At 44.0% G+C, this 27,979-nt stretch overlaps 1 protein-coding gene across 5 annotated transcripts in view; it reads left to right on the forward strand.

Moving 5' to 3' along the window:
* The window catches only part of ADAMTSL4 (ADAMTS like 4), a 318,711-nt gene that overhangs the window by 34,554 nt on the left and 256,178 nt on the right, over window positions 1-27,979 (forward strand). Inside the window, exon 1 of one of the 5 annotated variants that reach the window (XM_068253244.1) lies at window positions 14,920-14,995. The exons of the other annotated variants lie outside the window; for them this stretch is intronic. The gene's annotated coding sequence lies outside the window, so the exon portion shown is untranslated. Of the gene's footprint in view, window positions 1-14,919; window positions 14,996-27,979 lie in introns of those variants that run through there. 5 annotated transcript variants of the gene reach the window in all.

The raw sequence follows: 27,979 nt of genomic DNA on the forward strand, positions 1-27,979 counted from the left end.
TCACTCCAGGTCTCGTCCACTGTCTCCCCCAAGTGCCACCTGAATATTTATGAATTCTGACCCTAGGTTCCTTTAAATTTCCCTTCCCTGATTCTAACCAACTTCCTGGCCTACCAGTATGCCTAACTTTATCTAGTACTGTACAACCAGTAACTGTACTCTAGTCCAAACTTAACCCTAAACGGCCCTAAAATAGCTGTTGTTTAAGTGCTTCCATTTGGTCTATAATACTTTCTAAGCTACTTGGTTAGCTATAGAAGTTCCCTGCTACCTCCGTCTTCCTGATAGGCTGGACATGTGACGCATGTGACGCATGTGACGCAGATTATACAGGTTGGTGACCGATAAGTCAGCGGGTTTCTTGGCCCTGTCTCTAGCACACCAACATACAGCGCTAACATCTGTTTGGCTTGAATTGGAGTATTAGTCATGAAGGCACGCTGATAACACTTCTACAAATGAGCTCATCCGGGGAAGTTTTCTTGCACTGACCTCTCCGTGATCCTTACGTCATGGACGTCATTTATATTCACGTTTTATATTCACTCTAAAACCCATTTGTTTTTATTTAAAGAAATCCTGTACTGGGAGAAATGAGGAGGCTGCCAGTGCCAATTTCCTATACCTACAGGAGGCCATCCTGTTGCTGTTTTATCTCCCTGAAAAAAGCAGGCTGTCAGAACAACCGATCGGCACTCTCTTTCAATATCAGTGACTCCGACAGTTTTAGATGGATTATGCTAAGACATGAGATCCAGTTCTAGTGGTTAGCAGTCTCGCCTTGCAGCCCAGGTTGGAGTCCCAGTCAGGGCACTATTTGCACGGAGTTTGTATGTTCTCGTGTCTACGTGGGTTTCTTCCGGGCTCCCTGGTTTCCGCCCAAAACATACAGGTAAGTTAGCATACAAAAGAAAAGAGGCGCCAACAGGATAAAATATCATAAATATAAAACAAAAAATGAGATGGGGGTAAGGGTAGACTTACCTCCCTAGGACAAACACAACGATTCTATATCACCCAAAAGTTTTAATTCTTACTCCAAAAATATGCAACGTGTTTCACGGGTCTCAAGCCCGCTTCCTCAGGCAAAAATATAACAGGGGTAACTGTAATAAAAACAAACAAAAATATATAATAATGCAATCTCATAAAACATCTCATAAAAAACTATCATGATTGCATAGAATTGCATTTTTGACAATTCATCCAAAACAGAGCTAAAACCACTAAGGCCACCAGGCCGGTTGTGTATAATCTGCATTTAAACTCTCATAGACACAGGTAAGTTAATTGGCTTTCCCCTACATTGGCTTTAGACTACGATACATACATAGACATGACTATGGTAGGGATTAGATTGTGAGCCCCACTGAGGGACAGTTAAGTGACAAGACAATATATTTTGCACAGAGCTGTGGAAGATGTGAGTGCTATATAAATACTAAATAATAATAATTCAGTTTTTATATACAATTTGTGTGAAAGAGACTAGATAACAGAATGGCACATAGAGAAGTCACTGTGCACCTGTCTCTTTAAATGCTTTTATTTAGTTCTTCAGCCAGATATCAAACAGCATTGACATGAAAGAAAAAGTTACGTCAAACCTGAATTGCAGACGGTGTGGAGGTGTGCAGGGGAAGAACGGACGGGCACGTGCCGTCCATTCTTCCCCGGTCACCTTTCCCCTGCACACCTCCACACCGTCTGCAATTCAGGTTTGACGTAACTTTTTCTTTCATGTCAAAAGTAACAGCTTAGTGCCGGGTGATTTTTTTTTTTCTGCTACAGTGTACTAGAAGTTAAATCAATACTGTACTGAATGACTGTAATGTAAACTGGCGGCCTAACTTCCTCAGCAGTGTTGCCTGTTGTCACTAATGGCACTCTCTTGAGTCACAGTAGGGTACAATGATCTCTCCTGATCTCTTTAGATGACTATTTCCTGCAATCAGGTTACAAATAAGCATCCCAGCTTTCCATTGAATGTATGTGTGTGTCAGGAGGTGTCTCACCTTGAACACCCCCACCCCAAATCCTGTAATCTGTGAACTTCTTAGTTTTAAGCTGTCTTGCAATATATGATCACTGTAGAGGAATGGCAGCACATCTAAAACCAAGCTGCACCTGACTGACACTATCTGCATAGAGCTGCAAGGCACAACTGCACTCATTACAGCTGAGACAGGTGCTAAACACCTCATGTAGGATATCGACATTGCTGCAGCCAAATAGACCTGCAGGGCTGCCAGGCAACTGGTATTGCTTAAAAGGTAATAAATACCTACGTCAAATCGAGCGTGTGTACAAACGGTCGTTCATCTGATAACGCTGGTTTTGATGGATCGGATTGGCGGATCTGTCAAATCCAGTCTTATCAGCCGAACGATCGTTAGTACACACGCCTGATTTGACGTCCAAACGACCGGTTGTTTGGTAAAATCCGACGTGTGTATGTACCTTTATGGAGCTATGACCTTGCAGCTTCACAACTCAGTGCATTGTCAGAAGGCAATCAGTGTGATCTCCAATTACATGTCCCCCAGGATCATTTGCAGTTGTCATAGACACAGAATGTTTACATTAGAAAACATGAAGTAACTAAACATTTCCAAATGTTGCAAGAATATACACAGCATATGCTATAAGGTACTGACAGCGATGCGCTACACATTTACCCAGCTGAGTGTCTCTTGTCCCCGCTACAGTCTGGCCTGAGACGCCACTTCCTAACTGTGTGTGTGGTCATTGGGTGGAATGCATATGCTTATTCTAAAACCCTGAGGTGTGGCGGACTTAACAATAGGGGAGTATCCTTCACAGCCAGCATCTTATAGTCACAGCTGCAACCTTTGGTATTTATTTAATTTTTTTTATTCGAATTAATTTTTTTTTTTTTTTTAGAATTTCAGAATTGCTGATTCTGTGACAAATGTCAGAGGTGGCATTTCTTATCCCTTTCCAGGATATTTTCTTTCACTTGCTGTTGTGTGTCTTGGACAGAAGACTCCCCACCAGGGACATGGATAACACTGAGTGCCAGGCAGATGTTTTATGCTGGGAATACACGGTTCGTTTTTGCCTTCGTTTAAACCTTCGTTTCGATTGTGCCTTTTGTCCTTTTCGATCCCGAAATAATCGGTCATACGGTTAATATCACCACCCACGGTTTCGTTTTTTTTTCGATTCTGATGGTTTCGTTTTTCCAATGATCGAAGGCTGCAAAGAAACGAAACGAAAATCCCTTTTTACAGGGACGGACTAGCATAAACGAATATATAATCGATCTGAACAGCCATCAAGCCTACCAATGGCTCGATTAGATGGATAAAGAGAGATAATATCAAACATGTTCGATCACTAGTCGTTCGTTTTTGGGGTCTATTAATCGAAACTATAATGAGATTATGACTATTTTCACATACGTTTTCAACACTCGATTCGTTTACCGAACGAATCGAATGTTTAAACGAAGGCAAAAACGAACCGTGTATTCCCAGCATTAGACCTTCCCTAACCTAGGCAGAACTAAACTAAAGTTCTTTAATCCCATTTCCTATTAATTTGTCACGCTTTAAATTGTGAATAAGAACCAATTGTAATGATTTTCCAATCATGTCATACCAATACTTATTTTAGAAAGTACAAACTATGGTAATTGTTGAAAAAAAAGCTGGTTTCCCCCCTGCCATGGGGTAACTGCACCACAGTAACCGTAGTACTACCACATAGTAGTCATATGCATAGGCCCGCCCTCCTTCCTCCCTCATTCAGTGAAGTACTCCCTGCTGGACAGGAAGTACATCACCACTATTCCCGCTGGTCCAAGCATGCTAGCCGTTTACACTGAATGCGTCGTCATAGATTTGCATTATTGCATAATATGTGTGATAGGTACTGATTAGGTACTGATGTGGTAATGTACGGACGACTTTGCGGCAGGTAAGCGTCGATTTATCTATTTTCACAGCCACATTCTCATGAATTTCCATGTTACTATTAGTGGACTGCAGCCTCATGGTGGCATGAATGGTTCCTCTGCAACTTCATTATATGCTATCCTGAGGAAATGCCAGAATACCTCCAGTTCACAGCTGTTTAGTAGTGAGCCCCAGTCAGTATTTTGCTGAGGCAGTTTAGGTGCAGGGGGTCAGTCATGAATCTTCATTTTGGAGATGTTGGCAGCTGTGGCGATGCTGTGGAGACTGACACCCTCACATGGCTGAAGCAGACCTGCAGCTGTTTACTAACAGAAAGGCCTGGTGTAAACAGACTGAGTTATGGACCTGGATGGTGTCCATGGCAGAACTGATGCCAGGAACTCCTGGAATAGCTGCAAAGGTCAAGGGAAGTCCCAGTATAATATTAGAAATGAGTGAGCTCGCACATTTCATATGCTGGTAAATATGAAGTGCACAGAGGGTGAGAGGCTGGACTCTACCACAAGGATATTTCTTCACATCCTCCTCATGTAACCATTCTAAATACCTGAATTTATAAAGAAATTAGGCTATAACTAGAATAGCAAAACCTATTCATATGTTAAGTGGACTAGAAGAACAAAGGAGTCGGCACTAGTAGATGACGGCACCTGAGTGGGGGTTGGTGGATAGTTCAATGTGCCTCCGGACAGGCTAGGTAAATCAGATCCAATGTAAAAGAAAGGTAGAATCCGGGCACCATGAGCTGCAGTTACCACACTTTATTGCATCCCCAAACACAGACAGATACAGGTGTATAGGGTTGGTCTGACAGCCGTTTCACAAGCAGGCTTGCTTGCTTCCTCAGAGACCATGTTATAGAGATGAGCTGACAATTAGGTCATGTTGCACAGGCTGACTGACAAAAGGGCCGTGTGTCATATAGACTGAGTGATGGCAGTATCATATTATACAAACCAAATGATCACAGTGCTGTGTTACATAAACTTAGTGACCATAGGATCAAATTATACAAACTGAATGATCACAGTGCTGTGTTACATGGACTGAGTGACCACTGCATCACAGTATACACACCTAATGACCATAGTGCTGTGCTACATGAACTGAGTGACCACAGCATCATATTTTACAGACAGAATGATCACAGTGCTGTGTTACGTAGACTGAGTGACTACAGCACCATATCGTAGTAACTGAATGACCATTGTTCTTTGTTATGTACACTGGGTGACTTTAGGGCTATTTTACTCAGACTGAGTGACCACAGTGCCATGTTATATGGACCAGCTGATCATTAAGTTGTGTTAGTGGCTACTAATGGTCCCCCGCAGACGTCCTGTGCCCTCACAGCCACTCACTGACGCTCCGGTCCCCGCCTCCGGTTCACTGCTGGAATTTCCGACTTTAACCTCCCTGGCGGTAAGCCCGACCTACGCTCGGGCTAGCCGCCTCAGGGGATCATATGGCTCCGGGAAGTTTTTTTTAATAAGAATTGGTGTATTTTGTTAAGCTAGCACTTCGCTAGCTAACCATGTGGCCCAAGTCCCTCCGGTTCTCACCGATTGCCCCGATCAACGACGTTATACGTACCCCCAGGGATCCCACGATGGCGCATCATCCCAATCAACTCCAGGCTTCGCTATGGGGAGGATCGGGACTGCGCATGACGTCATGTCCGATCGTCGCCATAACGATGAGTGAAGTTCATTGGGGAAGCTGCGTCTCTTGCGGGATCTCGGGACAGGTAAATGTTGCCGGCGTCGATCAGGGGGGTCTGGGTCAGAGAGGTGACGGGGGACTTGGGGCACATAGTTAGCTAGCGAAGTGCTAGCTAACAAATAAACACACTTTATTTAAAAAAAATCCCTCCCGCGGACGCAGCCACTGAAACTGCGTACCGCTAAGAGGGTTAAAGATGGAAAACCACTGCGCCTGCTGCCATCACCAGAAGCATACTGCGCAGGCCCAGAACAGCCTAATCTGCATTAAAGCATGAAGTAGACACACTGCAGACTTATTGCAGGATTTGTATCAGCTGTATCAAATATTTTTTTTTCTTGTAAGGTTATTATGCTGTTGCTTATCTTGTAGAGTAGAGCGGAAGTTCTGAGTTCAGGTCTGCTTTAAATTACCTAGCTGTAGTAATGGTTCCTTCTTCTATGAAGATTGAAGGAAAGTGAATGCTACAGGTGCTGTCTGTATGCAGTAGTGTTTACACAAGGTCTCCTTACTTACAATATCCCACAATAATCTCATCATCTGCATGCAAGGTGATATTTGCTGAGCACCCAAAGGCATGACATTCTTGTCAAGCCAACCATAAATGGATGAATTGGACTGGTTATCTCATGTCTGTTGGTGGCTGGATAGTGTACTGGTTAAGGGCTCTGCCTCTGATGTAAGAGACCTGTGTTCAGATCTTAGCTCTTCCTATTCAGTAAGCCAGCACCTATTCAGTAAGGAGTTCTTTGGGCAAGACTCCCTAACACTGCTACTGCCTACTGAGTGTGCCTTTAGCGGCTGCCTCGCAAGAGTTTTGAGTCTGACAGGAGAAAGGCGCTATACAAAAAAGTAATTATTATTGTGTCTGTGGTTATGGTCACACCAAGGATCTAATTATTAAGGAGTCCATTTTAATGGGGGAGTGGGGTGGATATTGGAGTTTAAAGGATTAAAGAAACAACCTGTCGCCCTGTAACATGCCAGTATAAAATGTATTTTCTGGATGGAATTTATTTTAACACAGTAAAAAGTGCAGTGTGGGCTCCATGCTTAGAAGCATTTTGCTGACACCTAGGCAGATAGGCCACCAGTTTTGCTGCATGCTGAATGGGAATCTTTGTCCCCCAGTGACTGCAGAGGAACATATTGCTCCTGACCTTACCTGCACCCTAACAGATACTCTCAGAGGCAGCAGGCAGGCAAGTGCGCAGAATATCCTGTCTTTATAGTAACGTGTATGAATCACCCTGCTGGAGCTGTCCAAGGATTGGATCCGCTCCCTGAAACTCAAGGAAAAAGATTTGCCTGGAGATTTTACTATTGTTTACAGTGCTTGGTGCCAGGTATGTGCTAATGGCATGCTATAGTGAGGAGACTGCTGACCTTTGACCGGTAACTGCTGATTGGGGATTATATAGATGTGAGTGTTTATTATAAAGAGGAACTCTAGCATTCAGTGAATTCTAATGATCTGCCTGCATAATCTTTGTTTCTTTAAAGTCTGGGACTATTTATGAAGATGTTATTTGTTCCCAGACTGTATGCCTGAGGATAGGCTTCAGACTTATAAGGGCAACACCGTGTCAATGCTCCTAATTGTCCATACTGAACCATGGCTCCTATGAGCAAATCGGTGATAATACATCCAAGATGCCACCTCAACCCATACCGTAGTGTACTATTTATTCTGTCTAAGGCTGAATTCCCACCACCCAACGGAGGAAGATGAATCTAGCGACGTCCCCCTGACGATCTAATACTGCTAACGGGGTGACAGCGCTGGAATGAAGGGACCGTGTGAGGAACGGAAAGGCTCTATAGGACTCAGAGCCTTCCCTCTCCATAGGTTTTTTTTTTTATTATTTCAGTTGACATTCACTTTACGCTTAACTAAAAGGAACAGATTGGTAAGGATGCAAAGTAACAGAATCCATTCACATAGTTCCTTTTGAACGGATCGATTGGTCCATTCCGCTGAGTGGAATGCAAGTTTGGGTACTACACCACTTTTTCAGGTTGGCCAGACGAAGCAAATGCCGATAAGTATACCGAGAAATGGAACAGAAAACAGGGATGAAAAACGGATGCAAAGCACAACAAACTGACCCATTTGAAACTGAAAAGGGATCGGTTTTTACAGAATCAGTTTTTCATCCATCCAGTGTGAACTGGGGCTAATCCACTGACTACAGAAAACATTTATACTCCTATCTGTCAGGCTAGGTTCACAGTGGTCAGTTTCATAATAACCCACGGGTTATAACGAGTGTGAACTGCAATGGAGACTGGACATAGACTTGAATACAAAGCCTGCATGCAGCGAGTTAGAATAACGTGATCAGTTACAACACAGTACTGTGAACAGGCTTATAGAATTGTATGGGTAGTGAGCTGACATGCAGAATTATCCTGCGTGTCCTCCTGTTTATGCTTCATTGTATTGGTGTAGTACCGTTCAGCTGGATTGTGTGTTACGGGGAGAGACAATGGATTTACTGTAAATTTATGCTGCAGGGATGTACAGATGCATCTTCATTGTCCATACAAAGGAATGCATTCCATCTGTCTGGGCTCCGTACATTGCGTCAATGGGGATTGGAAGTTATATGAAGGACATATGGAAGGTATTATACAGTAAGACTGCAGCCATTTTTTTCTTATTATTTTTCTCCGGTGTCATAGTAAAAAGGGTGTCCTGAAATATATTAAACATACGGAGTGCAAGCTACGTCATTGAAAAGCCTTCAGTTCCTATAAAAGTACAAAGTTTACCGCTGTACCAGCAAAAGTGATTATTTTTTATGCCAAGTATAATCCGTCTTTATATTGTGAGACCTCCGGGCTAGAGATCTGCCAAAAGCAAAAATTGTATAGTAAGAGGCCAAATTTAGTAGCATATTTAACATAATATGCATTGTAGGTATTGCACTTCTACTGGGATGCAAATCTTAGCTTGGGAATTAAAGAGGAACTGTGACCAAGGATTGGACTTCATCCCAGTCAGTAGCTGATACCCTGTTTCTGATGAGAATTCTTTACCTTTTCTCGAATAGATCATCAGGGGGTCTGTTTGGCTGATATCGTGGTGAAACCCCTCCCACTGATGGTGGGCCATGGCAATGCAGATGGGGGTGGCCAGAGCAGCAGTCAAAAAAAGGACCCTGGAGGCTTTTCTGAAGGGGTGGAGTTTGCAACTTACTGTGGTCCTAATTTATTAACACTGACCATACAGGGATAGTTGTTAATGCAATTGTTTTACATGATTAATCAAAAAGCAGATGTGAAGGAAACAAAACAAAAGTTAGCCCAGATTTAGTTCAATTACATTCAAATTTTCCTGTTCGATAATTTGTTCACGTTTGAATAAAAATGATTGCATGTATCAATCACGTCTCTGATTATGCTTTAGGTTCTTACATTCTAAAGCTACGTACATACACCAGCTTAAAGTCGGCCGAGGCACCCAATGAAGACCACCTTGGACCAGATTCAGGGAGCTCTCTAACTAAGCGACTTCAGACCGAGCTCAAGCACATTGTTCTCCCCATTCACCCCGCCCACACCATCATGTGCTGTGCTCCTCCCCCTCTATAGCTACAGAATGCGTTGCTTGCCCTGCAGGACAGTGATGTGTCTATACAGCATCAGGCCCCAAACCATTCCCAGAGGGATTGAATCCTGATCCCTGCGGGTGACATTCAATTGTGTGCACATAGCTTGACAGGCACATTACTTGTACAAATTTAATGCAAACTGTATGTGGCTTGTAATTTTGTCCATCAAATTTGGAAGGAAGCCCATGTGTCTTCCCCATTTTCAAGCTACATAGAGTTTGCCTGTAAGCCAGAATCATTAGCATTTCATTGACTGTCTCTATTGATGACTATTGTCTAGCTTCCTTAGCATTGTGGGGGTAATTCCTTCCATTTCCTGATCAGTTTGATTGGTCCAATTGAGTTGCATACAATTTACATGCTATACAGATTTATTAGCATCTCATTGGCTATCTATATGCATCAGTGCGTTGGAGACATGCTTCTGTGGAATTCCACCTCCCCCATTACGCTCCACTTGACTTAATGTAGTTGAAGGCCTTTCAGGGAAGCGTATGAGCTGCCATGACAGCTTATAATTGTCCTCTAATGGGATTTGATAAGGCGGTCATGTAGCCCGCTGATTCACATAAAGGGCTCGATTCACTAAAGTGTGATAACTGCTATCACAGCAGTTATCACGTGAGATGCCGCGCGCAAAGGTTAACACGCCAACAGCGTTACTTCGCGTGATAAGCAAAGGTTTGTGTGCGATCACGTGCGCCTTTCACATGAAAAGCGCACATGATCGCGCACAAACTTTTGCTTATCATGCGAATTAATGCTGTTTGCAAGCTAACCTTTGTGCAAAGGTTAGCACGCGGCAGCTCGCGTGAGAACTGCTGTGATAGCAGTTATTACACTTACACAGTGAATTGAGCCCAAAGTGTGATTTCAGTGATAGCTCCCCTTTAAGGCTACTTTGTTTTCAACCATAGCAGGGTTTGTTACACGATGTTTAAGGTTACTAGGATTTGAGGGACTTGACCCAGAATCCTTCACTCATGAGTCAGCATCCTCAGCTTTTACGGCCGGTGGCTAATTCTTCTGTAATCTGAAATGATTGGCCTTTGTCCCTTAGTGATTAATATTACTGAAGCCATAGAGCACATATTGTGCCTCATCAGTAAACCATGCAAACCTCCTTGTATGTGTGAAGTCATTTAGGGTGGAGTACATAGCGTGCAGTACAGTTTAGATCAGCCCAAGTGCTCTGCAGTCCAGTAATACGACATTGGCCTAGTGTGTTGCAGGCAGACCTGTGCCAAATGGGGATTATAAGGCAAGCATGGGAACTCGGTGTAACTCTAAGCGGATAAAGACTGCTCTCCCAGCCATTAACGCTTGACGTGTCCCAGTCGCTTAGATGAACGAATTGACAACAAGTATTTCTTCAATAAAGTGGTTTGATTTGTGGCTTCACTCTGAAGGTGCTTTCACACTGACATGTTGCTATGTAATGGAGCACTGGTGCAATTCAAAGTCTATGAACAGTCCACTCCTCATTAGTTGTGATGTAACTGATTCCATTGTTACAAAGCAGAACATGTAGTGTGTTGCGGTAGTGTCACACATTGAGATCTCACCTGATTGGCTGTGAATTAATGCTGCTGAAGATTGTGTGTGTCCCTCTTAAGGCTTGTATCCACCTCACAATTTTCCCGGCGATTTTTCGGAGGACTGACGATTATTTTTTTTTGAGCGACAAGTGGTCGTTTCCACCATCCCGCAACGTGGGTACAGATGTGCGATCAAGCGAATTATGTTTAGCGGCGTGTGGCGATAACAACTGTCATGGCGGATGGGATCCCCAATGACTCCATACAAAGTACCACGATCGCTTCACTGCCCATTTGTAGCTGACGTGTGCTGTCACGTGACGCTGCGCATATCCGCCGGCAGGAAGATGGATATGGGAGCGCATGTCGTCATGGGACGTCGCTGTTATCCATCTTCCTTCGTCGCGAGCTGAGTATTCAGCTTCTGCAGATACCGTTCTGGAATATTCTGTAGTGCTCCAATGGTAGATCTGGGATAGATGGCTCTGCTGTTATCCATAGTTAGCGTGGTGTTTAACTGCACTAGTTTGTAGCAAGCTAGTGGGAGTGAATATGACTTTGGCGAGTCTGTTGATTTTAACATATTTTATTGTAAAGAATGCAGCTTTCTACAACGCATTTCATGGAATATCATCCCCCCCCCCCCCCCACTTCCTCAAGTACAAAGTACTCCATTACCAGACACATTTAACCTTTAAAATTACAATTACGCATTTTAAAAGTTGTCTTGTAATGGAGTACTTTGTACCTGACGAAGTGGGTTGAATGTCCCCATGAACCGCATGGTATTGAGCTCCATTAATTACAATATAATGTCTTAAAATCAATGGGCTCTCCACAGCCTTATTCACTCCTACCAGCTTGCCACAAACTAGTGCAGTTACACACATGCCAACTAACACATGCTAACTATGTATCCCTCCTGGGTCCACTGCTGGAGCAGTACAGCGTATTCCATTACGCTGCTCACAGATGCCTGGTCCCCAACTATAAAACAGGCCCGATCTTCAGCTGCTATAATTCACAGCCAACTAAATCAGGTGAGATCATTCCTTTCAGGCCACACAAAATACACACCATGAGGACCGTTTTTTTTTTTTTTGCTTGTTTTTTTTTGTTTCTGTACAGCTACAGTGGAATATACAGCTGGTCAGTGTTTTCCTTATCACTAGATTAACCCAACTTTGGGAATCTTCCTTTCCTGGAATTTAACAATATAGTTCTTTTCAGGACCTTCTTAGATTGGCTGCAAGTAATCTGTAAGAGGTTAAAGTGTAAACGTACTGCCAGGGCCGGATTTACAGCTCAGGAGCCTGTAGGCAGATAAGCTCTGGCGCCCTAAACTCCGCCCCTAAACACAGACCACACCCCTCAAATCACACCCCCTTTTACCAAAGACAAGTAGAGAACCAAAGCAATGTGCAGATATTATTCAAAAAAGAAAAAACCTGCCTATACATTCAGAACCACTCAATAGGTAGGTCATAACTACAGTATTCATTATAATTACATTCAACATGAGCGAAGCAAGTCACAGAGGAAAAGGCAAGTAACAATCAGGCCTCGTTCACATCTAAAAATGAAAACGCAAACAGAAAAGAATAAATACAATGTACTTATTCTTAAAAAAACGAACGCAAACGCTGCACAAAGCTATTTTGTGAGCATTTTGTGTTTTTCCTATACCTTCCGTTGAGGCAAAATCGCCTCAAAAATGATACAGGCAGCGCTTTGCTGAGCGGATCGGAAACGAACCGCTCAGCTGTGAACTCTCTCATAGGGAGTCATTGCACAGGCGTATTGAGGGTGATTTTGAAAATCGCCTGCGCTTGAAAAAAGGGCAAAAACACCCTTAGTGTGAACGGGCCCTCAGGGTGGATTTGACGAAACTGACATCCTTGTCACTGAACTCTGTGGGCCTGCACCATACAAGGGGGGGGGGGGGGAGGCAGCTTTTTTGCATTCAGGTAATAATAAGTTGAAATGAAAATTAGATGAAAAGTAGCATTTTAGGAACACAGATGCTAGGAGAATTACAAAAGAACTCCAGCTCCTGTCAAATAAAGAGAAAAAAAGTAAAAATATAACTCCTGTGCTTGGCTAAACACTGTTTAAAGTGTACCAGGGACGAGGCCCCTACAATAAAATATACATACCTGGGGCTTCCTTCAGACCCCTCTGGCCTGATCACTCTCACAGCCTCCTCTTCTCCCTCTCCGTTCGCCTGCAATTGGCTCCAGGAGGTCCTCCGGTCCATGGCCAACTGCACACTGGCTTTCCGGCCAGGCGCGCTCCCCTGTCTTGCTCCTGTGGGTGGATGGTGTAATGGTTTAGGGCTCTGCCTCTGACACAGGAGACCTGGGTTCGAACCTCGGCTCTGCCTGTTCAGTAAGCCAGCACCTTAGGAGTCCTTGGGCAAGTAGGAGTCCTTGGGCAAGTCTCCCTAACACTGCTACTGCCTATAGAGCGCGTCCTAGTGGCTGCAGCTCTGGCGCTTTGAGTCCGCCAGTAGAAAATGGCAATATAAATGTTATTTGTCTTGTCTTGTCTGTCACCGGGAGCATTCTGTGCCGACGAGAACGTGGCAGGAGCGCACGCGTCGCCAGGCATGTGCAGTTGGCCTCAGACCGAAGGACTTTCCAGGGCCAATTGCTGGCGAACGGAGAGGAAGAAGAGGATCTTGTGTGAGCGATCAGGCTGGAGGGCGCTGGAGGAAGCCCTTGGTATGTTTATTTTATTGCAGGGGCCCCATCGGTGGTACACTTTAATAACACATATTTAGTGTAACATTGAGAATAGAAGATCAATATTTGCCACAAACAATGCTAATAGCCAATGCCAATCTGCCCAAAATTCCAAAACACACTAGTACACACTATACAATTTCCCACCGAATCATTTATATCCAACATGTCCGATCTGATTTCTGATCGTTTTTGTGATCAATTTTGTATAGACGTGATCAGAAAATCGAACAGAAAAATGATCAGAAAAAAGATTGAACCTGTTGGAAATAATCGAATTGACCTTCAGTCTGACGGGAAATTGCATTGTGTGTACCAGGCATCACACTTCGAGATCCTATCAAGAATGGCCACCACAGAAAGCTTAGCTGCTAATAGTAGTCCTTGGTATCCTCCTTCCAAATGAGTGGGTAAATTGAGATTTAATCTCTCCGAGTCTCCCTTTGTCCACATAGTTCCTCAATGGTTAAAACCAATTATTGTCAGTGTGACTGAACAGTGCACTGAATACTCTCTCTCTCTCTCTCTCTCTCTCTCTCTCTCTCTCTCACACACACGGTACTGCCGTGTATATATATAAAGCACCAGCTTCTAACTACATTGTAGAACAGCAATAAAAAGTCAATGGCATACAGTGCCAAGGCAATCTGGGACATCCAACACCCCAGGGTCTGCTGCAGCTGGCAGTAGTTTTGTCAGTATGATCCCGCTTTTGCCTTGTACTGCCCACTAGAGGCTTCAAATAGGAGACAGGCTCTCTGTTATTCTGAATTACCATCTGATATTATTGGTGTTATTACTAGTAGTTGTATGGTGTATTTATGTAATGCCTACAACTTTTACAGCTCTTTACAGAGTGCATAGTCATGTCACTAACTGTACTTCAAAGAAGCTCACAACCTAATTCCTAGTCATAACCTAGTATTCCCTTCTCAGTCTAAGGATAATTAACTTACCAGTATGTTAGTACCTACCGTAAGTATTTCTGGAGTTTTTAAAATACTAGATCTAGTTTATTGGCTAATTGAAAAGAAAAACAATAAGCTTTTCATCTTGTGTCATCCAGATACATTAATTACAAGGGATCTTGCAAGGATTGTGAGATATTTATGGCAATTAGATAATACCCTTGGTTTACTTAAAGGGGTTCTGTGGGGGAAGGTTGAAAATAAAAATGAACACTTACCTGGGGCTTCTATTTGCCCCCTGCAGCTGTCAAGTCCCCCTACGATCCTTGGATCCCCGCCGCCAGTCCCGGTCTGATATTCATCTAACAAGCCAAATAGTGCTTCTTCCCACACGCATCATCGGGAGCTTACTGCTCAGGCGCAGCCTCAGTTGGATTACATGTGGAATTAGACCAGGACCACATGGCGGATCGTTGGAGGACATTGTGGGACATTACAGCTTCAGGGGGCTGGCAGAAGCCCCAGGTAAGTGTCCGTTTTCATTTTCACCCCCACACACACATACACAGAACTTCTTTAATGCCTACATACTGTAGACTCAGATGGACATGGGGATATTTTCTTACAGACCCTATCCTGTTCACTGTATGCTGCTGGTTCCTGGAAACAGTTAACTGTATGTTACTGAGTGGGGGGCACTGGGGTGGGGGGCACTGGGGGGGGGGGGGGGGGCAGTGATTCCTGGGGGGGGGGAGGCATTTCCCCAGCATGCCCCAGTGCTGCACCGCTTATGTTAGTATTCCATGACAGAGAAACAGGATATTACTGTTCTTCATTCAGAAACTTTGACAACCGAATAACATGGCTGCACCCCATGTTGAGCATTTATTTGTAAAACAAGTGCTCTAAGGGTACCATTCCTCTAGATGCATGCAATTTGCATGACATATATATATATATATATGTAGGTAGGTAGGTAGGTAGGTAGGTAGGTAGGTAGGTAGGTAGATATAGATATAGATATATATACAGTGTTCTCCCCAGAATTTTTTTCCAGCCGGGTGGCATGAAATAGTAGCCGGGTGGCATAAAAAAGTAGCCGGGTGGGGCGAGATGAAAATGCAGGGCAACTCTGCTTACAGCATAGGAGGAGATGAAGAGGTGAGCCGATGACAGCCGGGTGGTCACCAAATCTAGCCGGGTGGAGCACCCGGCTAAAAGAGCCTGGGGAGAACACTGTATATATATATATAGATATATATATATATATATATATATATAGATATATATATATATATATATAGATATATATAGATATATATATATATAGATATAGATATATATGTATAAGCATTTGCATAAGAAGAGAGGAAGGAAGGGTAAGTCTTTTGGCCATTATTGATCGTGAACGCAAAAATGCTCCTGAAAACAAGCAAGCAATGCGAAAACACACGCAAAGACAGCATCTGGCTTCCTAAAACCCTGCTGTTCATTTTTTTCTGGATGCAAATTTTGCATCTAATGGAAACAGGCACATAGGAATTCATTGGTGTGCGAATCTGTGTGATAAAAACACACAAATTCGCTCCTGGTGGAAACAGACCCTTACAGCAAAAAAATAAATAAATAACTGAAAACCAGTATAGTTTCCCCTAAGAAGTAAAGTCTCAGGGCAGCATTAAAAAATTGCTTTGAATGAAAATGCCTATAAAGATATATTTTAGATACAGCTAATGACATTACCTTAATCTGCCTTCAGGAATTCCCTGTAGATAACCTGCACTGAACTCCCTGCCTCAAGTATGTGATGAAGATTGCTATAACTAACATCTCCTTCTTTCCCCTTGCTAGCTGCGTACCCCCCCCCCCCCCCCCCCCTCCTTCCTCTTGCAGTCTGGATCCCTTGGCCCCATAGAGCAGCAATAATCTGTGATCTTAACTCATTCCATAATTGTGTTTACATCCCTGATTCTGTCTATACCTGAACCTGCATACACATGTTTCTCACGCACTTTCACTGTGTCTGTAATTATCACTGAACCGTGTAATCATAATTTGGCATGTACTTCACGTTATTAGGATGTACTGAGTCGTGGTTGTGCTTTCATAATACATTGTAGCAGGCTTTGCTTTGCTTTCTGTGCCATTGTTCTTTAAGACTGATTTGTGGCTATATTATTATATTACCTATTATTACCCTATACCAAGCAAAGATACTGCGTACTAAATATGTCCACCATTTAGAGACAACCTTGCATTAGAATTACATAAAATAACCCTATTGGTAAATAATATAATAGTTATAGACAAGCTTCACCCAAGTGTTCACCAATTGATTAGTGGAATAGCTACTTATTTATGTTTCTTGGGGACAACAGAAGTGATGTTTCTCTGGATTACAGTGCATTCAAAATACAGGGACAAGGCAAAACTGTTTTCAGTAGTACGCATATGCAAATATACATTGCAATATGGATGATGTTTTATGTTCAGTGACTTTTTACACATAAGGGTTTGCTTCAAGAAGGGGTGGTACATAACCTGGAGTAGTACAGCAGTGTTCTCCCTCTAGTGGCCAGCCAGATTACTCTGTGTCGCCCATCAGCTATTTTGGGGTATCTCTATATATAATTTGCAAATGTCCATGCGTCCTGCTTTGTCTGTGTGTCAGTGCTTTTTTTTAGCACTGTGCATGTGCAGGTACGCAGAGACACTGAAGGCTTGCAGGGGAGGACGGGGCCAGAAGCGGCGGGCGTGTGCGTGTGCGGCGGTCTTGTGTGGACACGCGCGCGGCAGGCAGACGTAGCCCTTTTTTTGACGGGCTAAGGTCACTAGTCCTATATACTAGCCGAAGGTTGTAAATATGCACAGACACACCTGTGGGTGGAGACCTAATGTGGGCGGCGGCTTGGGCCCCGTTCACACTTGCGGTTCGAGTCCGCAAGTGTCCGGGGGTCCGGGGGCCACAAAGAGACCGTACGGGTCTCTGCGGTGGCCACAAGTTGCGGATCCGGAATGTCTCATTTCCGGCTACAATAAAGTAGCTGGAACTAGATACATTGCAGTGCCAGAAAGGCACCGCTAGCATGGGGGATACCGGCGTGTAGTCCGGGCCCCCCAAGTGGCATAGGACCGGTGCTGGAAGCATCCGGTCCTATTGCCAGTGTGATGAGAAACTTCCGTTTCTCATTGCACAGCATGGCCGCATGTTCGGGTCAGGATCCGGCCCGGGTGCGTGGGCCAGATGATCCGGACCCGAAATATAGCACATGTTGGAAAAGTGTCCGGAGTCCGGATCCGATCCGGCTCCGTTCTGTACGGAACGGACACATGTGAACGTCCGCATAGACTTTGCATTGCTATGCGGAACGAATGTTCCGTTTGTACAGTATACGGTCCGGATCCGATCAGCCGAATCCAGACAGCAAACGCTAATGTGAACCAGGCCTTAGTGTGGGCAATGCAGTTGTGGATGAGAGCTTGGTGTGGGCGGTGCAATTGTAGGCAATGGCTTAGCGTGGGTGGCAGTGTAGTGCAGCACTTGTGGTGTACTCGCTGTGTGTACAATTCTTATGTAAATCAGGGGTTTCATTAAACTGCGTCAAGCAGAATAACATGCGTAAAGTCTTATGCAGGGTGAGTAGAGTGTGATGCAATACATAACATGCAATACATTATACTCTACTGATCGTCTTTAACACTTTACACACTATATTCTGCTTACCGCTGTTTAGAAATGTGCACCATAGTTTCCAATTATCCTGGAAATCCTAGTATCTTGTCCACCGCATGAAACATTTTGTAATCTTGTGGGTTCCAGGAACATGGCACAGTAAGTGAGGGATCGATTGATGTGGCAAGGCAAAATAGCATGTAGGTTCACTGCTAAGGCGTAGTATACAGTATATGTGACATTCACCTACATATATAGTATATACGGTAACACATTGCATAGCTGGTACTGATACATTTGATGTACGATACATACCTCATCATTAGTTGACAGCGTAAATGTAGCATAATATTTGCATTTTCAGCCTGTTATAATTGATGACCTGTTGCCATGACCGCTGAGTAAGATCACCTTTGGTGCGACAGTAGCGGCTACTACCTGATGTGACTCAGCTAGTTGCATATATCTCCACCAAAGCAGATTGCTGCTATGAAGACCTGAATGATGCTTGGGAGCCAAATGGTAATGAAAGCATTCTTGCTCAGGAGAAGAGGAAAAAAGCTTCTATCACTCTGTGTGACTCATATGGCAGTATGAACATGCACAGCTTTCAATTCACATTTCATGGACGAAATCAGCCATAAGCACTTACATAAGAGAAAGTAAGCCTGGCTGTGTACCCAAGGGGCCAAATTTCCTTTATTCATCCCAGATAGTTTAAAGCATACTTGTAGTGAGAGCGTAGACATGATGCCGGTGCTTATAGCTTTTCTGCCTTGCCTATGCCATTGTGTTTACACTGATACAGCTGGAAAACAACACACAAATCCAAGCACATCACCTCAAGTCTGGAAATGTAAATACGTTATAAGGGAAGTGCTGAAGGGGGTGTGGCCAACAAAAGAGCAAAGTCAATTAACCCTTTGCACACTCGCATGCAAATGCGTATGTGAATGCTTTCATCCAAACCACTTATCCAGGAACCACAGCTAAGTTAAAAGCTGGTGTCTTTATTACAAAATAATTGATTCTCTTGCGCAGGTACATACACCGCGTCGAGGTACCTGGATGATTCATTTGGATCAAAGCATTTGCCTAAGCATTTGCAGTGAGTGTTCAAAGGGTCAGCTGACTACACTGAGGCCAGGAACACACTAGGCAGAAAGGGTAGCGTTGCGAAAAACCTTCACGTTTTTGCCGCTAATGAAAGTCTGCATGTAAAAACACAAATATGTGCAATTTACAGTTACAGTTTGAAAACTCACAACTTGCTTCAACATTTTCAATAACACATGTAAAATGCACATATTGTAACTCAATGGAGATGCATTTTCGATGCGTTTTTTTTTAAAATATAAATATGATACTGTATTTTGCTTCATTGGTTAGGAAAACAAACAAAACGCAAAGGCACCAAAAATGCATGAAAAATGCAATTGCAAACGCATACAAAAAGGCACAAAAAAATTCAGCTAAAATTAAAAATGCACAATGCAGAAAACACATGGTTTTCTGCACTGCCTACTGTCCTCCCAGCCTGATACAGCAGGACAGTACCCTATCCGTTTCCAGAATGATTGGCAGTGCAGGCATTAACCTGATATTTTTACCCTGAACCCTGTGGCTAAGGTCACACTTGTCCATGCTGAAAAAAAATCAGTTTTCTGCTATGTGCGTTATTCCTGCATTTACGTTTTCCGTGTACGTTTTTATGCATTTTTCATTAGTTTCCTTTTTGCGGTTTTAATCCATATTCATATTTAACAAGTAAAAATAAAGTCGTTTTTACCTTATTTTACCTTATTTGGGCAGAAACGCATCATCTTTCACCGTAGGAAAGCCTTGCATGCAGAACGCATACAGTATGCAGAAAGAATGAACTTGTTGAGCATTTTAAAAACGCATACCAATGCGTTTTTTGTGCGGCTCATAGACTATAATGTGCTTTTTTGCCTGTGCTTTCTAAAACGCATGCAATTGAAATAAGCGTGACCCTGGCTTACAGGTTAATTTTTGACAATGTCTCCAGGAATCAGGCAGCAAGGAGCTTTGGCATATAGATGCCTCGGTGATACAAATGCAATACAGATGCTTTTCTTTGCTATTAATTATATTCTTTTTCATCACGCTGAAAGATACTCAGGCAAACATTTTATTTCCTCCAGACTCCTTTGCTGCACATTCCTGCCTGTTTGCTTTCCTGGTCTCTCCTCTGTGGTTAGTAGTGTGTGGCATTTGTGGGCAGAGAAGTATGTCAGTTGGGAACTGCACTATTTTTTTGTAAAAGGTCCAACGGCAAAGCTTTAACCCCTTCTTGGCAATTCCGGTTACTGAATAACGAGGCTATGTGAAGTATGTAGCTTGCGATAGTTAAACTTGCACAGCTTTATTTTTGTAAGCATTTCTTTAACTGGAAGTCTGAAGTGTGGGGAGGGATATAATTGTGCGTGCATGAAAAAGGGCCCCAGGAAAAAAAGAGTCAGAGAACAAAATGGCGCCGGTGGATAACGAAATCTCAATAACGATAAACTTTGTTAACAAACGTTTTAAAACAGACGGGAGTTGATAACAAAAATATATTAACGTTAAAAATCGTTATGTAATTCACAAATACAGCTTAAAGTGAACCTCCGGACTAAAAATCGACTAAGCAGCACTGAAAAGGCTTTGTGTTTCTTTAACAGTTTCACAGCATCAGAACTTTGTTTCCCTTATACAAGCTCATTTTTAGCTGCACAGAAGAAAACTGCCCGGGCTTTTTTCCCCTGATGCTGTGCAAAGCATGATGGGATTTCTGATTTTGTTGTTCTTATTCTGCGTCTTATGTTTTGGTGCAATTTTTTTTTTTTTTTACATTTTGAATTTGACATTTGAAGCCTAGCGTGTGCAGCTGGGAGGGGTAATCAGGACACAGGATAGTTGGAACTGTGTCATCTGCTCCTTGTCGCCTCCTTTCAACCAAAAAGATGGCTGCCCCATGACAAAGATGGCAGCCCCCATGACAAAGATGGCAGCCCCCATGAATCACAAACATTTGCCTGTTCTTTTAAAACAGAGCGGGTAAGAAATTATATTACCTATCTATTCTAATTAACATAACAAATGTAACTTGATGACAGTATGTTTGTTTAGGCTGAAGTTCCCCTTTAACCCAACCCTACTTTCACACAGAACCCTCCCCTGGTGGTGCCTAAAACTAACCACTCCCCTGGTGATGCCTAGCTCTAACCACCCCCTGGTGATACCTAGCCCTAACCATCCCCTAGTGGTGCCTAAGCCTAACCACCCCCAGTAGTCCCTAACCCCCCTGAGGTACCTAACTCTAACCTCCCCCCCGGTGTTGCCTAACCCTAACTGCCCCCTAGGTGATGCCTAACCCTAACCACCCCCCTGGTGGTGCCTAACCCTAACCCAGAGGTGCCCACACTTTTTCAGCTTGTGAGCTACTTTAAATAATTAGCAAGTCAAAATGATCTACCTTTGTACAATTTTAGGAGCACATTTGTATACACAGAATGGAAACTGTAGTGGGGTCGAGATCTACCATGAAGTCCTTAGTGATCTACCGGTAGATCGCGATCTACCTAATGGGCACTCCTGCTCTAACCGCTCCCTCTGCAGAAACACGCTTTTACACATAGAAACGATAATATCTTTGATAACGTAAAAACGTGTGTGATACTCACATTGTGGGCTCTTTTGACAGGAACCCTTCACATGAAACAAGCGTTGTATGTACGTGTCAGTACACTCAAAAACACATCTGGTAATCACGATAAGTGCCTAGTCTCCAATTCCTGACTGGTTTCGGCGATCCACCGTCGTCAGGGGTGAAAGTGTATGTTTTTGTGCATTGAATAAATTGCTTTTATTTGTTTACAAACCACCTGATGCCGGTTTGCCTGTTTCTTGGTGGCGGCCCCCATATTTATGCAGTTTGAGCCCTGGGTGACTGCAGATTCAACCACCTGGAGATTTCTAGCGCTGGGGATTAATGTGACATCAGGCTAGTTAACCTCCTTGGCGGTAATCCCGAGCTAGGGTTTTGGCGGAAAACCGCAGCTAAGAGCGGTAATCCCGACCTTTGCTCGGGACAGCCGCCGAAGGCTGTGTGCAGAGTATAGTGCACAGCGGGCGTTTCTACATACCTCCTGGGAGATCCTGACGTCGGCCGTCATTCTTCTTCTTCTTCTTCCTCTCCTCCGGGCCTCTGCTTCCTGCTGGTGAGATCGCCGGCTGTCGTCATAACGACAGCCTGCAATTTCACTTTAGAGTTGCAGCGCCACCCGGAGGATGGAGGCATAACTGCAGCACTGCAGCCAGGAAGGTGAGTGATTGAAAAACTGCTGCAGATCTCCCTGGCAGCATTATTTTTTCCAGGTTTTAGGGTCTGAAAGGGTGCAATCATAACGCCAAGAGGGTTAATATGCTTGTTTAGGTCAGTCACTGACTGACTGTTATGGTTTAGGAACTCCAACTACTGGTTCTAAATGGTAAAAATATCAGTTTTCATATTCACCTCCTTAGAAAAAAATAAATAGAATTGTTTTCAAGTGCAGTATATGAAATATATAAGCAAATCTAAAAAACACCATATATTTATCGTTTTTTACTATAAAGCTAGCAAGGTCATTAGTAGGATCTTTCTGAGATATTGGTCTGGCGTGATAGAAATTCCTTTCATAGCATTGATGTCATGCATCGCTCAGCGCTACAGTCTGCAGGGTCAGTGGCTTCAGGGCAACAAGAGGTCATAATAGCAGCAAAGGGTGACCTCAGAGTGACCGGGGGCCAGCAAAGTTTTATTTTGTGGATTAAAAAGGAAGGATCTGATTATTGAGGCATTGTTACAGCGACGTGCTGCAGCGTATCAGCTGGCAGGAACAGAGCTGTGACTTTTATTGGAGGAATTGTCATCAAAAGCACCTGGCAGAGGCCTGGAAGAGGTATGTGGCTCTGCAATTTGGAAGGAATCTTCTGTTGGCGGCTCCGGGTGGGGAAACGCTGCAACAATGTGAAATGACATAATCTGTCATCGCGGAGCTGACGTGCAGGAAATGGGACTAGTACGTACTGCGGGGAGATCACGTTCAAGGATCTGCTAACGTAACCATACAGCTACGCGGTATATGTGTTATGAGGGAGGCTGTATGTCAATGCTATATAAATACATCATAGTAATGCATGCCATCTGCATACTGCCCAGCTGATGTAAACAGTCACATAGGTATTGGTGGTGTACTGAGAGGGCAGAATGCTGCCTTTCTAGCATGCTGGCCAGGGCTGTGGAGTCGGATTAATTGTTGGGTACCTGGAGTCGGTGATTTCATAAACTAAGGAGTCGAAGTTGAAGTCGGATGATTTGTACTGAGTCCACAGCTTTGATCCTGGCTGCTAGTGTTCCAGCCTCCAGTTTCCATACAAGATTTAAAAAAACAACAACATTTTTTTTAACTATGCTCATAAATCAGAAGTCATTGTAGCAACACAAAGTCAAGGCTTATCAGAGGTACCCCTGGGGGGTACTCACCTTGGGAGGGGGAAGCCTTAGGGTCCCAATGAGGCTTTTGTCATCATGCAGGCAGTCCAGCGCTGGCTCCCCCGAAGCATCCCGGAATCCTCCCCCGACAAGCCTGATAAGCGTTGATTTATTTACCTTTCCTGGCTCCAGCGGGGGAGCTATTGTGGCTCTCAGCACGGAGATAGGCGGAAATAGCCGATCTCCGTCAGGTCCGCTATACTATGCAGGCGCAGGAGCATTAAATTCCGGGCGGCATTAATTGTTATTCCCCTTCTGAGTCATAGCAACTCGGAGAGAGAAGTAATGGCACCCGAATGACTTTGCTGCGCGGCCATAGACATAATAATATAATGTCTATGGCAGTGCCCAGGTCAGGCGTAGCGCGGGGAAGAGTGTGCGCCAAAATGACCTGCCTCAGAAAATATCACTTAGGAAAACTTAGGAGAAAAGATACATTGAATATAGACCCTTAAGTTGTATTGGCGCTTTAACCTCCCTGGCGGTATGCCCGACACAGTGTCGGGCTAGCCGCCGCAGGTGATCACATCGCCCCGGGAGGATGTTTTAAAAATAAAATTTGTTACATTGTGTTAAGCTAGCACTTGGCTAGCTATCTATGCTGCCCAAGTTGCTCCGGTCCCCTCCGATCGCCCCCAATCACCTCCAGTATACATACCCCCCCCCCAGGGATCCCGCGATGGCGCATCCTTCCAATCAGCAATCAGCTTCGCTATGGGGAGGATCGGAACTGCGCATGACGTCATGTCCGATCGTCGCCATAGCGACGAGTGATGCTGATTGGGAAGGTGCGGCTCTCGCGGGATCGCGGACGGGTGAGTGTTGCCGGCGGGGGGTCGGAGAGGGGCCGGGGGGCTTGGGCAGCATCGTTAGCTAGCCTAGTGCTAGCTAACATAAAAAAAAAAAAATCTAATTAAAAAAATCCCTCCCACGGACGCAGCCACTTAAACTGTGTAACGCCAGGGAGGTTAAAGCATACCTTAGCCAAATCTTGAGTATAAAAAGAAATACTTAACCTAAGAAGAGGGAAGCCTCCGGATCCTATAGGACTATTGGTAATCACGCCTTCTGGCACGAGTACGGCCTTACTGTATCTGCACAAGTACAGCCGCACCAGAAAGCTGATGCCACTCGTGCGCAAGCGGCTCTCCATACTCCATTGGGTGGAGCAAAGATGCTCTCATGCCAGAAAAGGGTTGCACCCTCCAAAGTGAAGGGGGGTCCTGGGCAGACTGGAGACTGGAGCACAGCATGGGAAGCCTCTGGAGGATCCTATAGATGCTTCTCATGCTGACCTACAGTTCCCCATTGCAGATAGCTGACAAGTGCTTGTCAGTAGCACCACCACTCTTCTCGGCTTGTGCCAAAAGAGGAGCATGGGGAGGATCCTGGCAGGAGCGAGAAGGACCTGGCAGGAGCGAGGAGGAAACTATAGGATCCAGAGTCTTCCCTCTACTTAGGTAACCATTTTCATTTTGACCCATGCTTCAGCTCGGTTTCATTTTAAAGTAAAAAAAAAAGGGACCAAAGAGGGCCCTTGACATTTGGGCCGCCGTCCAGGAGAGCGCTTGTACCACCCTGATGGTAGTCCTGGGAAGCAGGCTTCTCCTTCTATCTTTGGTGAATATAGAACACATTTATCGGAATACATCTCTTACTAGATTTGTTAGATTGTATACAGCTAATTGAGAGCAGGATGTATATCACAAGATGATGGACTCGCATGTCAACCACACAGAGAAGGAATCAAGTGCTCTCCCAGCCCCACATAGAGGCCTTATTGTAGCTCCCGAATCTAAATTGGTTTTCCAGGCAGGGGTTTAGACTCAATATTTGCAGCCTATTAGTAAACGCTCGGCGCTCAGGTCTCCAGCCACGGTGACAAAGACGTTTCTACTGAAAATATTCAGCTGTTTTCCTTTTACCATAGCTGCTTAGCTAGACATAGTTTACACAGCTTGTGCTGAGCTATTTCCTAGGAAATTGAGATAATGCAGCCAATCCAAGGTATACTTGAGCTCCTTAGCCAAAGTTTTGTGTGTATTGAATGGGTGCCAATAAACTGGTCACCTGTTCATTTTGGTGCCAAATATCATAAGACAAGAAGTCTAATTTTGGGGTTCTGTAAACTTACCCCACATAGTTTACGCAGCTTGTGTTGAGATGCAGCCAGTGGCATAGCTAGAGACTATGGGGCCCCATAGAAACCTTTTTTCATGCGGTCTTTAGATCTTGAGTAATGCCACCTGCCCCTACCCTATGGGTATGAGTTGACTGGGCAATTTACATTTCCAGCAATGTACACTCTGTATAGTCCATGGGCACTGAGACAAAGTCAGAGGGTAGAGAAACAAAGGAAAGTTAATAGTGAACACATCAGGTACTACCTAGGCCCCCTCAACTCCAGGGCCCCATAGCAGTTGCTATAGCTGCTATGGCTATTGCTACGCCCCTGACTGCAGCCAATCCACGGTATACTTTATAGGACATCCAAGGTGAAAATAAAATGAGTAAAATAATTGTATTCATCCTCCTTCTCCAAAAAAATGACTTTTTTTTTTAGATACCCCACAGTTTTATTTTATATTTAAATCTGTTTTTTAAGTTTTTATTGTCTCTGCTCAGACACCTTCATTGAAGTATGCTAGAGCTCAAATCTATGAATTATTGACCATGGTTTATCTCTTTCCTGCTCTCAGAACCAATTTACTGACAGGAAAGTGTTTTATGCTGTAATTACTTATCAGTGAGGGTTATGTCATAGTCTGACCCAGTTCCGACCTGGACAGAATCTGTCACTTGCATACCTGATTTTTAACTCTTTTAGGCAGAGAAAGATAAAAAGAAGCACAGCCTAGTTATTTGTGTGCTTGGCACTGTACATACGTATGTCTATCTCATCATGTCACATGTCACCCCGGTTGTCCTTTAACTCCTCAGCCAAAGTTGTATGTGCATCGAATGTGTGCCAATAAGCCCTGTTCATTTTGGTGCCAAATATCAGAAGTCAAGACGTCTAGTTTTAGGGTTTTGTAAACCCACCCCTATCACAACCTAACTGTAGCCTCTCCATTTTTTTCCCCACACACACATTTAGTACAATTGTCCTACAACATGATTGTTCCTGATCATTGCAGGTGACAGTTTTGGCATGATCATTGTACAGGCACGCTGTTCATATACTCTACAGAGCAGGGAGGGGGAAGTACAAGTAGGCTCCCTGCTGTGGGCACAACAGTAGATTCAGACAAGTATTTTCAAGTTTGGTTGATTATCAGAGAGGAGGCCACCAGTGTGGCAGACCCCAGTACACATGCTAGATTTATACCTGATATAATCGCAACCAATTGTTTTGGGGGGTAACAATCAAAGTTGTGTATGTAGCTTCATACTGACCACACTCTGGCAGATTGATCAGGCAGACACCAGTTAGATTAGTTACATTTTACCACTGATGCAGGTGATCACTGAAGTAAAGCCTACTGCACACATTAGAGTTTTGTTCCCAGAAGTGACTTGTAAAGATCAATTTGCTTGTCAGTTGGAAATGATTGCTGTACAAACCTGCTGCTGTACTTCTCTATGGAGAGAGGAGGGCACAAATGAGTGAGCTGCACCACTCTTTGGGAACTTTTTTGAAGTTTCCTCACAAGAAATGTTAGGTGAGGCCAACTATCCTGGCAGACATCAGGGTAGAATTCTGCTGATATCAGGGGACGCCTGTACACACTTTAGATTTGTATCGAAAACGATCAGGAATGAGTTGTATCATCAGCCATACTCTAAGGCCCAGTTCACCTTAGAATAAAAACTGGTCAGCAGTCAGCAGATGCAATTGGATCCTATGAAAAGCAACAGGATCCACTCACGTCAGTCCGTTCAGAACAGATTCATTAGTTCTTTCCCGATGAGTGAAACACAAGGATGTGCGCTCTGTTATTTTTCCAAATTGGCCAGATGAAGCGGATACTGATGGAATCAATGGTAGCCTACAAGAATCGCCATTCTCCATTCTCACTAGGCTAGTCGCTGCATATGTTTCATGAATTATTCAGCTGCCGCTGTCACATTGGCATACCTATGCTGTTGGCACTGCCACTCGGGTCCACTGCACAGGAGAAGTTTCGGTAAGTGGACTGGAACCCCTGCAGAAGCATCAGGCTGCTATTGGAATGCTACAGATCAGTGAGAAGCCTCGGTGGTTTAAAGCGGTCATGAATTCAGAACTTCCTCTCTGCTCTAAAAGATAAGCAACAGCACAATGACCTTTAAAGAAAAAACATTTATTTGTTAGAGC

This window comes from Hyperolius riggenbachi, chromosome 9, assembly GCF_040937935.1.
Source record: "Hyperolius riggenbachi isolate aHypRig1 chromosome 9, aHypRig1.pri, whole genome shotgun sequence".
Lineage (NCBI taxonomy): Eukaryota > Metazoa > Chordata > Amphibia > Anura > Hyperoliidae > Hyperolius > Hyperolius riggenbachi.